The sequence below is a fragment of the Callorhinchus milii genome, unplaced genomic scaffold (genome assembly GCF_018977255.1).
Source record: "Callorhinchus milii isolate IMCB2004 unplaced genomic scaffold, IMCB_Cmil_1.0 Scaffold1, whole genome shotgun sequence".
NCBI lineage: Eukaryota > Metazoa > Chordata > Chondrichthyes > Chimaeriformes > Callorhinchidae > Callorhinchus > Callorhinchus milii.
This window is the reverse complement of record NW_024704742.1, coordinates 121284624-121298194: the sequence shown is the minus strand read 5'-3', so window position 1 is coordinate 121298194 and position 13571 is coordinate 121284624. Positions and strand designations below refer to the sequence as shown.

At 42.4% G+C, this 13571-nt stretch overlaps 1 non-coding gene across 1 annotated transcript; it reads left to right on the top strand.

Moving 5' to 3' along the window:
• The first annotated feature begins 3850 nt into the window (after positions 1 to 3850).
• trnap-cgg lies at positions 3851 to 3922 on the top strand. Its single transcript has one exon. It is a non-coding gene; the product is annotated as a tRNA-Pro (tRNA).
• Positions 3923 to 13571: the final 9649 nt, after the last annotated feature.

Sequence of the window (13571 nt, the reverse complement as noted above, 5' to 3'; positions counted from 1 at the left end):
AGGTGAGGGTGAGGATCTTGAATTCGAGCAGACAAGTTCTTAACCCTGTGAACCAAATCCTAACTGGTAAAACAAACCTAGCACTGAAACCAACCACCTGCTCCCTTGACCCCATCCCCACTCCACTCCTTAAATCCCAGCTCCACTTTCTTGCCCCACATATCACCAACATCATCAACCTGTCCCTCTCCTCTGGCTCTGTCCCCATTCCCTTAAAAACTGCCACCATCACGCCCACCCTGAAAAAACCCTCCCTTGATGCGTCGCAGCTATCAAGCTACCGGCCCATCTCCAACCTCCCCTTTCTCTCCAAGGTCCTGGAAAGAGTTGTCGCCTCCCAACTGCGCTCTTTCCTTTCCACCCATTCACTTTTCGAACCCCTTCAGTCAGGTTTCCGTGCTGCCCATAGCACAGAAACTGCCCTGGTCAAGGTCACCAATGATATCCTGACCATCTGTGACCAGGGCTCCCTCTGCCTCCTCGTCCTCCTCGACCTATCGGCAGCATTCGATACGGTCGACCACGCTATCCTACTCCACCGCTTGTCCTCCCACCTCAACCTTCAAGGCACTGTCCTTGAGTGGTTTAGGTCGTACCTTTCTCACCGTCTTCACTTTGTCTCGACAAATGGCTTCTCCTCCACCCCCCGCACTGTCTCATGTGGTGTCCCTCAGGGCTCTGTCCTCGGTCCCCTCCTCTTCACCCTCTATATGCTCCCCCTTGGTGACATCATCCGCAGACATGGAGTTAACTTCCACATGTATGCGGATGACACCCAACTCTACCTTTCCTCCTCTACTCTCAACTCCACGACCACCGATGTCCTGACAGCTGCCTGTCCGACATCGAGTCCTGGACGAGAGACAACTTTCTTCAGCTCAACGTGCGAAAAACCGAGGCCCTCCTGATTGGCTCACGTCAGCGCCTCCGCACCTCAGGCGCTGACACCATCAGCATCCAAGGCTGCACTCTCCACCTCTCAAAGCCAGTCAGGAACCTCGGCGTTTTGTTCGACCCTGAGCTGTCCTTTCTCCCTCACATCCGCACCACAACTGGCACCGCCTTCCATCACCTCCGGAACATCGCCAGACTACGGCACTACCTCACCCCTCACGCTGCTGAAACCCTGGTCCACGCCTTTGTCACCTCAAGGCTGGACTATGGGAACGCTCTCCTCGCCGGCCTTCCCCCCACCTCCCTCCACAAGCTGCAGGTCATTCAGAACTCTGCAGCTCGTGTACTGTCCCGCACCAGGCTTCGCGACCACATCACTCCCACCCTCGCTCGCCTCCACTGGCTCCCCATCCCCCAGAGGATTGATTTCAAGATCCTCATCCTCACCTACAAGGCCATTCACGGCCTTGCTCCCTCCTACCTCTCTGACCTACTATCCCCCTACCTACCTGCCCGTACCCTCCGTTCCTCCGGCTCCGGTCTGCTCCACGTCCCCCGCCCCAATCGCCCTACCATCGGTGGTCGGGCCTTCAGCCTCTCAGCCCCAGGCTCTGGAACTCCATCCCCCAGTGCCTTCGCCTTGCTTCCTCCCTCTCCTCCTTCAAGGCCGGTCTCAAAACCTTTCTCTTTGACCGAGCCTTCAGCTCCCCTCTCGACTCTCTTCCCCCTCCTTGCTCCCTCCCTTCCCTCCCCTCACCCTGACCATTTCCCCCCTGCTCGGGTCATGACCCAACTGTGCAGCGCCTTGGGACGTCCTCCTGACGTGAAAGGCGCTTTATAAATGGAATCTTGTTGTTGTTGTAGCTGGACAAATACCATGAAATACGCCAGTGCTTGATACTAACTGCACAATTACCATTATAGCAAATCCTCCCTGGAGCAGAGTGCAATTTAACGGACTCTTGTAGGAGCCCAGTAGTAAACTTCCAAGTGTGTGTTCTGAGCAGTGACGGCTGAAGTAGATAAGTGTGTTGATTATGTGAGCTCTTGTGTCGATGTCCTCTTGTTAATAATGATACCTTGGCATAAATTCATCTTAAATATAATGCATTTCTCTTCCTTACCATCTAATTCTGTTAGCACAGAAGAGAAAAGGTGAACAGCCGGTTGAGATTATTTTGTACCGAGTGGTGAATATATGATGTGGACTATTCATGGAGATGATGAAGGTAAATTGTTTCAGAAAATTCAACAACTTGCGTATAACAAATTTATACGGCGCCCCTCACAGGAATTTGCCTCTTATCGCTTCTCGGAACGCTTGAGTGGTGGAGCACGACACCGAACTGGGGGAAGGAGAAAGTGATCATAGGTACGGTCGAAGACAAAGGTCTTCAGGTGCGACCCGATATTAGGGAAGGAGGGGGCAAGGTGGAGGGATAGAGGAAGAAGTGTATTTCAGAGTTTCGGGGAGTACTGGCTAAAGGATGGCCACCACTGGTGGAACGGTGGGCACAAGGGATAAGCAGGAGCCAGTCGAGTGGAGCCAACAGGTAGTGGGTTGAGGTGCCAAGGCATGAAGGGATTTGAAGATGGGTGTGAGAATCTTGAAATCGATCCGTTCGGTGATCGGGAACCATCCAATTTGGATGAGTTTGCACTTGTCCAAATTCAAGAGGGTCTTAGCCTGCTCTTTGGCAAAGAAATGAGACCGAAAAAGTACACGTGTTTTTATTTTGCCAGCCAGGTGGAATGCAGTGATCTTTTCCTGTATAAATTCTCATGTGTGTCTAATGAAACCATAAATGTACATGTTTCATCAGGAGCACTCACTTTAGAGATCTTTACTACAAGGAGATTAAGCAGCTAAATTATCTCTGTGGTTGAAGTGAGGAAGACTCGAGGGTCTTAGCTTAACGACTGTCCTTCTATTCGGTACCTTTAAATTGGCAAAATTGGTAACTCCAACTACTTCAATGTCACTTAACAGACCGTGTTTGTTTAAATCAAAATTTTAAACTCAGCAAATGCACAGTGCGCAGAAAAATAGAAATAATCATTAATCTTCTCAGTGTTTTTATTTAAGGAGTTCCTGATGGAAAAGATTGATATGACTGTTTTATTGCATTCTTGTCGGAGTTTATGGCTGTACTTTATAATTGTTCTCTATTTGTGTGGCTCGCAGTATGGATAGATGGGGGTGTTCTCCAATAACACGGTGACTTTGTTTACGTTTACTCCTCAGTCAATATTTTGGCTAACTCAGCAGACAATGGGTTCAGCTCAGGGCCTATCCAGCCTCGATGGCTCCCTGGACCAGTATACTTGGTCAATTAATTTTTTTAAATATTCATATTGTAATTTTAAGACTAATTGAATCAAGATACTACACTTGTAGTTCAACAAATCTGTTTCTCTGAGATCTTGTGGCAGAGTTGAATGTGGTCAGGCAATATTGTGGATTATAAATCTGCAGGGTTTATTAGGAGGTGCTGGCAATTCTTCAACTTTTTAAAAAATATATAGTCCCTGGGATCCCAACAGCACAAGTAGTGAAGTCACTGACTGGCCAGTTATGGATCTGTACCATAGAGTCCAAGGTATGATAATAATCCTTACACTATCTCTAGTGCCTTTCACAATGGGAGGACGTCTCAAAGTGCTTGACGGGTTATACTGCAAATTCGAGTGACCATGTTTTTTGTGGGCAAGCGTGGCAGCCAATTTGTGCACGGCAATATCCCACAAACAGCCATGAAGTGAATGACCAATTGTGTTTGGAGGATTGTTTGCCAGGACACCAGGAGAAACCTCCTCTTTTCAAGTAGTGCCATGGGATCTTTAATGTCCACCTGAACAGGCAGACAGAATCTCGGTTTAATGTCTCATCCAAAAAGTACTACCAACTGAGCCAGGCTGAAGCATGATTCCCAGTTTGTGTAGATTTATATTGTGGAGTCCTGTAGTTCAGTGGTTAGAGCGCTCACCTCGGAAGCGAGAGACCTGGGTTTGATTCCCGGTAGGACAAAATGTTAGGCAAGTTTCCTTACTCTACATGCCTCTGATTACCTAGCAGTAAGTAGAAACCCGGTTGTTAGTCGATTGGCGGATTGCTTTTCCGGGGCTAACAATCCTTAAAAAAAAACAAATAAATTGTTCACTCAATCCTCGGCTATTTGTGGGACACTGCTGTGCGCAATTGACTGCTGCGTTTTGCCCACAAATGTACAGTCAATTCACTTTACAGTATATTCTGTGAAGCGCTTATAGATGTCTGGAAGACGTGAAACTCAATGCTATATCAAATGCAAAGATTATTATTATTTAGATGATCTGAACCTGGATAGCATGAGGGAAGCTACAATATGCCTTGGTTTCCTGGAATAGATTTAATTTCTATTTAATCACCACTGCTGGAAAATGTGCATGTATTGGGCATTGGATGAAATGATCTACCAGTAAACAACCTTTGAGAAAGATATTAAGTTATTTTAAATTGCCCTCCACCATTTTTTGTACATTGTTGTGACAGTTAGATCCATGCTTAGTTGTGCAGTACTGTATTTAAAATAATCTTTACATTTGGTATAGCGACTTTTACATCAGGAAGATATATCAAACTGCTTCACAGGATTTACTATAGAGTGACGGTGTTTTTGTGGGCAAACACGGCAATGAATTTATGCACAGCAATGTCTCACAAGTAGCCATGAAGTGAATGATCATTTTGTTGGGGGATTGTTGGCTTCTGTTAAATCAGAAATTACAACAAAGGAAGTATTCAATAGCCTGTTGAATTGCTGCTGGTGTTAGCCTTTCCATTGGAGCTAACTGCTCTCATCCAAAATTCCTAGTCTGTCACTGTATCATTTGCGTTTCTTCTTTCTCAAATACTGATTTGATTTCCTCAAGATGCATTTTATGTACAGCCAGGCAGAGTGGGAAAGAAAGTGAAGGGTTTTGAAATGAGGGCTATCTTTAGGCATGTTTGTCCGGAACAAAACATGCCGTGGAGCAATGAAGATAAATAATAATAACACTTGCATTTGATATAGCACCTTCTCATGTCATTGAGACGTCTCAAAGCGCTTCGTAGGATATATATTGTAAAGTGGATTTTGATATTTTGTTATCCTTAATTTCTTTCAGTAGTATTGGTCATTTTAATTCATGACTTTATTCATGAAAGTGAGTAGAATTGTCTGCTTGAAATATGATTAATTTAGCTACCTTAGATTAAAGTAGTCCCTTGCACTTTTATGTAGGTCCAAGATGACCACTCTTGGTTGAAATGATTCTCAGAAGAAATTGGCTATGGTTAGTGAAGGCTAGAGATCTGTCCCATTTTAGATTACAACGTCATTCACTTGAGTATATCAACTTCCTCAGGAAACGTAGGCAGTAAAAGGCTACTGTTGACAAGCAATTCCTTCAGGATGTTGAATAGGGCAGCAAACTTTGATCATATATCTCAGAAGCTAAACAGCCTGCATGTGAAACTGTTAGAAAAACCTACTCTAAAGTAAAATTAAACTAATCAATTGTTTTCCTTAATTTATAGGAACAAATGGTTCTGCTTCAAACTGACCCCTTCATCCTAAGATTTCACTGTTGCCAGTTTTCTTTGTTTAAATAACTTAATGAACTTAAACTGTTGACCTCTCTTGATTCAAAAAAAATCAGAAGTAATGACACATCTCTAAACACTGTCTCCACCCACACAGGCAAAGGACCTTTGTAACTACTGTACTGCCTGCAAAAAGTAATTAGGAATTTATGAACAAATGCCCGAAGATTGCAGGATCTTCAGAACTGGACTGTGGTATATTTGTGTTCTGTCATTTCACAATCACTTAAATACGTGCATCACTGAAAGGACCAGTTAGTGCTCTGCAAGAGATGATTACTGGAAATCATTCCAAATCTTTTAGGATCAAAAATCCACAAAAAAGTTTTAATATTTTTAAGCTGTGCAATATTTTCTTGGTCTGTATGGCTCAATTTTGGTCTGTTCCCGCACCAGGTTCCACGAGCCTATCACCCCCATCTTTGCCCAGTTCTACTGGCTCCCCAGCTCCCATAGCATTGAGCTCAAGATCCTTGTCCCCTACCAACCTGCCCACTCCCTCTGCTTGCCAGGCACTGGCCTGCTTCACATCCCCCACCCTGCCTGCCCCATTATCGGTGGTCGGGCTGTCAGCTTTTCTCTTCACTTCAGCCCTTCCCTCGCCTCCTTCAAGTTCCATCTTAAGACCTTCCTCTTTGACCGTGCTTTAATCTCTCCCCCAACCCCCACCCTTTACCCCTCTTGACGCTCAGGTGCAAATGCTTGATTGTCCAGCGCCTTGGGACATCCTCCTGAAGTGAAAAGCGCTATATATAAATCCAATTTGTTGTTCCAAACTGGCCTGAGCTGGGAGAACAGGTGGGGTAATGTTGCCTTGGGCTACTGAGGGGAAGGAAAAGGAGGTGAAAGCGAGAGGCAAATCAGCTGGTCTTCCATTCCTGCTCATTGGCTCCAAAGAGTCACTCTCCTGGATTAACTAATGGTTTTTACGAAACACTTGGCGGCAGCCACCTGTGAAATATTTAGGATGGTCAGACGTTGTAGAGCCATATCAAATGTAATGATTATTAATATTACTGTTCTCTGGTGACAATCTGGAAAGTGCATCATGTGGGTATCAGTGCCTTAGAAGTGAAACGCCAATCTCAGCTGTGACAGTATGAAAGTGCAGTATCCTGTTAAGAGTAAACAAAATCGAGGATTAGTTTCAGAGTCAAAACTACGGTAGACAGATACGGAAGGAACAAATGCCAGTTTAGCTTTGTTTTGTGCCAGTTCAGTTGTGCTCAGATATTCCAGCGCAGGGACATCCTTCCTAGAACTGTCCAGCAAGTGGGAAGCAACATAACAAATCACATCCTAACGTGCCAGATGCTCTCTAACAGGGGAGGTGTGGAGCTTCACCAGGCTGCAGCATGTAAGAACCGCACGTGGGAAGGAGTTTCAGCAGGCATTGTAATTCCCCGGGGTGGAGCATAAAGTGATGTGTATATGAAAGCATCTTCTGAAGAGGAGTGTGAGAAATTGAAAGTTATTACAGAGATATACAAATGTTGGCAAAGTGGGGAGAAAACAAGGTAGTTTATGTTCTTGGGGAGTTTTAAGGTTTTCCACAGCATCATTGTGACTCAGATCTTGGTTCCTCTTTGTTCTGCGATGCAATGTAAGCCATAATTTGCTCTCTGATGCCTGGAGCCATTTCATCTGCAGCCCGTCGGTCCCCTGTCACTTTGAAAGGAGGTTGCCCATTTTAAGAGCAATTGTTCAAAGGGACCATCCACCCCTGGTGGTTGGGAAATATACCGCTGCATTGAGGATTAAACAATTGCCTCAGGAGGAGTTGAGGGGAAGGCAACAGTTTCAAACACCATGGCCCATTTTAGCATAAATGCACTATTTTTTATTCTCCATATTTCTTCATTAACTCTACAAATGTTTGGCTGGAATTTGGGGCCCTAATTTCACACAGATATTTTAAAACCACCGGTTATTCCTGGACAAGGCATCAAAGAGCCAGGAGCTCCTCCCAGACCTCGAGTAATATTTTGGGATACAGTATGTGGTTTGAGACATGACATGTGCATGCGATTGCTAGGATGGTGGAAGGCAAACTATATGGACCTTAGTCTTTTGTCTAGCAATTCATGTGTTCTTGCTGCATGAACTAGTTCTGGTCAGTTCCAGAAGTTTCTGTTTACATATTATATTTTATAATCTGTTTATATATTTATAATTTATATATTGTAGTATAACCTTTGGTTTATCTCACCTTCTTTCCTACCCTTTTCAACCTTGGTGGTGTCCTACAGGGCTTCAGCATTTCTCAATAATAAAAAAAAGCAAAATAGAAGTTTTTAAAAAAATTGACAAAACAGCATGGAGATGTTAACACTATTTCTATCATTCCCAGATAACACTCCATGGTGTAACCTATCAATTTAAGTAATAGCAAAGCAATAATAATGCTTGAAAGAGCTGGGAGGAGTAATCTTTCCACATAAATAGCTGGGAGGGACGGAGTTGGATCCAGTGCTGTTTTTTAGAAGCAGGATCTGGTACATTAATAAGAATGATTTACCGTTTAATTCAATACAAACACGAACAATGTGTGCATCCTAATCACGTGTTTGGAAGGGTGAGTGAATTGTAGATAATGTGCAGAAAAAGTCTCTAAAATAAACATGGCCTCATGTTTGACCTTTACAAATGGTTACGGGATCCGGCCTGACCTTTGGCAGTGCTGAGAGAAACGGAGAGACTAATCTGAAAGCTGGAGCCCCTATCTTTATGAATGGAGGAAGTTTATGTGGTAAACAAAACTGTGTGAAGAAAGATTGCTGAGCATGGTCTGCTTAGTGAGCATTGTAATTCTGACAAAATGGAAAACCTCAATTGATATTAAAAATAGAACAGGACTCAACTCTGCACAGCTCTACAGTCACGTTCTTAGCTGCTGAAGGATTGCATATGCAGTATGTGGTATGGAGAATGGGGAACCATAGTTTCTTGGGAAATAAGGCACTAAGTAATTCTGAGCCTAATGCTTCAGTGCAATTGGCACTGGTTGTAGGCCTAACTCCTGAGGTAGTTTATTTGTGTATGCATCGCTAGTCCCAACTGTGTATCATATTTATATTGTACATAGGGCTGTGTTTTCCCTTAGTGAGAATTGCTTGAGTTGTATACAATCACTAACCCTGTCTGGCAGGAAGGAATAAAACTGCTCCCTAAATCCACGGTACATCATTTATTTTTTTAAAAAAAACAAACTTGAACGCACAGGAATGATTTCAAGACAGGAACGGTGTTCAGCTTGTGAAGGATTTTATTACCTCCCCTTAACGCCCACTTGGTAAAGTTCACTTGCCAGTGGAACTCAGCTGCATAGACTCAGATAGTCTCCAGTTGGATCCCTAGTCTGTGCTGATCTCATTTGGTAAAGCTGTAGTGAGTGTTACAATTGGAACTTGTACCCTGAGTAAAGGAAGTTCTGCCTCTTCATTGATAGGCAGTGACCCCTGCTGGAAGGTGGGGAAGACAGACAGTCACTTTCAGCAATGTTGTTCTCACCACCACTGAGTAGCTTGTTGACAGCAGAGGTTTCTGGGTTGCGATCTGCAGCAGAGCAACAACAAATTACATTTGAAACATAATGAAATGGAATGAAACTGAATAAAAAACCATAATGAGACAGAAAGAGATGTACACTGGACAAACCCTCCTCAAAGCAAGGCCTCAGCAATTACAAAATAAGTGATTTAAGAATCATGATAACAGCAGAGGCTTTCAGATGTAAGACCAGCATTCTTTTATTAATTGGCTGCCGCTAAAAAATAAATTAACCCACAAAAACACACATCGCACCACAGTGTATCTTACGATGCACTTTGAGACATCTTGATGATGTGATATGGTATATCAAATGCAAGAATTCTTTTTGTAGCAGTTATTGAGTTTTCAGGTTGATAACTGCTGAATCTGCAAATGTGTACGTTGATCAGTACTTAGCTGAGTCATTAAATATTTCCAGTAACTTCATTCTATAAGTAAATCGCTGTGAAGCGCTTTGAGATGTCCTCCAGATGTAAAAGGTGCTATATCAACTGCAAGGATTGTTATTATGTTCTATCTTGATTGATAAGAAGCACAACTTTAGTGTTAGATACAGTAAAGTGAGTAGGTCTCTACCTGTTTATAAAGGCCTGGTAACATCTGGTAGTGTTTTCAGAGAATTAAGCAAATCTGATGGGGTGGCCAGTAATCTCAGGGGTATGACCAGCTATTTGAAGAAAAGAATGCAGAGGTTTCCGTTTACGTAGCCACATCTTTGTGTTACGTTCCCACTAAATCTAAGATCCATCTGCGCAACCATGACCTTTCTAATAGGTTTCGAACTCTGGTCCTGATCCCCAGAGTGGTCACTTTTGTTATCAACAGTTTCAACCACATTCATCAAGATGGTCACTGATAGTAATTAATTAAAGATAATAATTTTCACTTCATGGCTATGTTACTGTGTATAGGTTGGACTTCTGTGTTGAGTATATTATTAACAAGTACCAAGCCATGAGTGATTGAGGAAGGTATATCAGTTGCTGTGAATCAGATTGACCTACAACAATTGTGTGAAGCAATGAGATCAAGGAGCTAAGATTCACAATGAATGGAAGACTGGAAGTCCACAAAGACTGATGAAAGCTTCCTCATCATGGTCTAGACTCAACATCTAGTGAACACACTGCCATGTTGTTTCATGTCAAGACTCAACGAAATAAAGGCATCTGAGTAAGATCTGTGGAACAATTAAAATCGAATGGTTGTAATTCATTCAGCTCAGGTTCCAGAATTCATAGAGGAAGCTTAACCATGATTAGGTCATGCCCTAGCATTTATTATACTTGGTTGGCAGTGGTGATGTGAAGATTAATTGTTCCCAATAAATGCTCTACATTGCCATATACCAAGTAGGGAGATAAGCATAATCTCATTAGGCCTTCCAGTCTGCAACTTCAGAACAGTTGATATCTTATTGGCAAACATCAATGTAATCTAATTAATGTAATGTGAGTGCTTGCAGATTCCTTAGTGTGTTGCACTTTCACCTGACTGCACATTTGGAAACTTTTGCTGTCAAAAATTGCTGAAAGCACTCATTGTGAAAGTGTCACAACTAAATATATTAATAGTCGGTTTCTCTGTCAAATAATTTGCCCGGGTGCTTCAAAGGTAGCCAGAACACGATAGAATGGTGTTAATTTGCTCTGATTTGTGTTTTTTTCATTACTGGGTTTCTTAAGAAATCCAGGTCACACAAATGAGGATTCACTATGATATTCAGAAGTACGTCACATCAACTTGCGGAAACTCCCTCCAATGGGATTCTTCTAGAGCAGCATTCCCATAGGTTGACTTAAATTCCAACAGGACTGCAAACCCAACCAAATGTTCCACTGTTTAGGCAGATCCATAAGAAGAAAATCCCTGCTGAGACTAGTCAAGATACTTGGTGTTGAGTACAGTTATGTGTAACATAGCTTTCTCTTGGGGGTGAATGTCTGGAGACATCCCTGCAGATTCTACTGGAAATGTTGAAAGATGCAGAAACAATTCAGAATGCAGTGTAGTCCCAAAGAGAAGTTTGATATGCTTGTCAATGCACAGGCCCAAAGGAGAAACAAATAAGAGATTTTCCAGCCTAAAATGTGCAACTTTTGTCTTGTCTGCCTTTGCCCTACGTGAGCTCCTAAAATACATGCTACTCAGTTTGATTTAAACCAAGTGTTTGCTTCACTGTCCGAACAAATGTGCAGCTTCTGAACGTCAGCTTAAAATCTGCTAAAAAAAAACAGCTGCCAGATAATGAAGCCTTTGTTAGTTTCACATTGAAACTAGCCTCACGTCAAATTGTTTGCTGAAACTATGAAGCAGTTTTATACAGGTGTGAGGCAATTTAATGTAATAGTTTCTGACTGTAAGTAAATTCTCCATGAATGATTCTGCACTGAAATGTGCAGGATTTGTGGATTTTAATGAGAACAGAGTTTTGCATTGCAGGATGTGGAAGCATCAGGAAGCAGCAAGCCTATCTGCTTCACACACCAGCAGATAGATGTATTGTTTGATTAGTCGTAGCCACACCAGCTGTTCAATGCAGACACGAAAACCATTTCATTTTGTACTTCTGTGGCTTCTGAAGGCAAAATCTTTTGTGGGTGCCAGATCATGCATTGTGCAATGAAGGTAATATATTGCACCATCACCCAGCTTGTTCTGCCCCAAAGCGATGCTCATATTATGCGTTTGCAGTGTGGTGAGGAAAAAAACAAGCTTATTTCTATGACTCATCACATTCACTTGGTAACTCTTTTGGAAATAATAATAATAATCATTGTATTTAATATAGCACCTTATCACGTCGATGAGACATCTCAAAGTGCTTCATAGAATATACTGTAAAGTGAATTGACTGTATATTTTTTGGCTGAAATGCAACAGCCAATTGTACACAGCAGTGTCCCACAAACAGTCATGGATTGAGTGACTGAACTATTTTTTTTAGATGGTTATTGTACACTGGTCAGGGAGGAATAACGATAAGTAAGACTCCTAATCATCTAATATTGAGGAAGGAGCAATGCTGTGAATTTCAATTGACCATCATAACATCCAGACACCAGCCTAGCTCTGTCTAGATTGAAAATATCACAAGAGATTTGGAAGAAGTGTTTTTGGCCGTTTGTGATTTCATCCATCCAGGATATCAACTCTGCCATTGTCCCATTACAGCATTAAGTTCTCCATGGAATGTGTCCAATGTCCTGGCTTCATTCACAATTCAATAACTTAATAATCCTTTCCAGCTCTGAAAGAGCCCTGACTTCAGGTTGTAATAGATTGTGCATACAAATGTAATTTTATGTTTTATTAAAATGATTTTAGAAAAGTTTTTTAATGCTCCTTTTAAGATGTCATTTGAAGAATGACAAATTGTCTGCCTGCCCACCCGCCTGCCAAGAACGTAATAACTGATTGATGCAGAGACATGATTTATACCTCATCGGAAAGGTCTTGCATGGGGGAATGTCATGGGTGTATATTTTTTTCGGGGATCTCCTAACGTGACCTAAACAAGCTCATCACACATGAATGAACACCAGCAAGGAGTCCTCCCAACAGGAGTCCTCTCACTGAGGCCTCCTATCAAGGCCTCCCACTGAGTCCTCCCAAAAGGGTATGTGTGCAAATATGTGAACAAGGGATGTTAACGAGTTCAATTGCACATTTTCTTAATCTTATGGGATGAAGATGTCTAAGAAGCGAAGATCAAGCCTTTCAAGGGCAAATAAAAACGCCAGACGAAAGAGAGGATGCCGATTAAATGAAACTGGTTGCAAGCGTAGCTGCAATGGATATAGCTAGTTTTATATACACTAGAGATATGTCATGCTTACAGGAATCCCACTCCCAAAGTAGTTTACATCAAATGGGAATTCCTATGAGACGTGCTTCAGTTTCCAAAATGAAGCAATCCCATCAGAAAACACCGCACACTAGACCTCTCAGTTAATGTGCTGTTAGGTAAAAACTATACTTTTCACCTGAGAGTACCAGTAAGCTTTCAGAAAAACTGATTGCTCTGTATAATTCCCTATCTCGGGTGCCCAGCCACCAGTGTTAAGCTGTTTGAGATGTTGTCCTGACATGAAGGGCTCAATACAAATGTAATTGTATTGTATAATAAAAATGTTGCATATTGCAATTGAGTCACTATGTGCTTTGGTGGAAAAAACTCTTGTAGGGAAATTGCCATCCACTCGCAGTGAAAATCTGAGTGTTTATCTTCTGTTGTTGAGCCCGTAAGGAGTGGTGGAGCTATTTTATAGTAGATCAATGGAAGGAACAATAACCATGAAGTGTGTAATCTCCACCTTCAGATTAACTCACTTAATTGAACTTTTCAGAAGTGTGCGTTCGGGTTCAAGTACGAAAATGTCCATCTGGAAATTGCAATCATTTCTGACAATAATATTGTACTGTCAATTTCAGGTCACGTTTGCAAGTTGGGGAAGACAAACCCTGCTTTGGATTAGGGTCTGAGTCTCTCTGACTC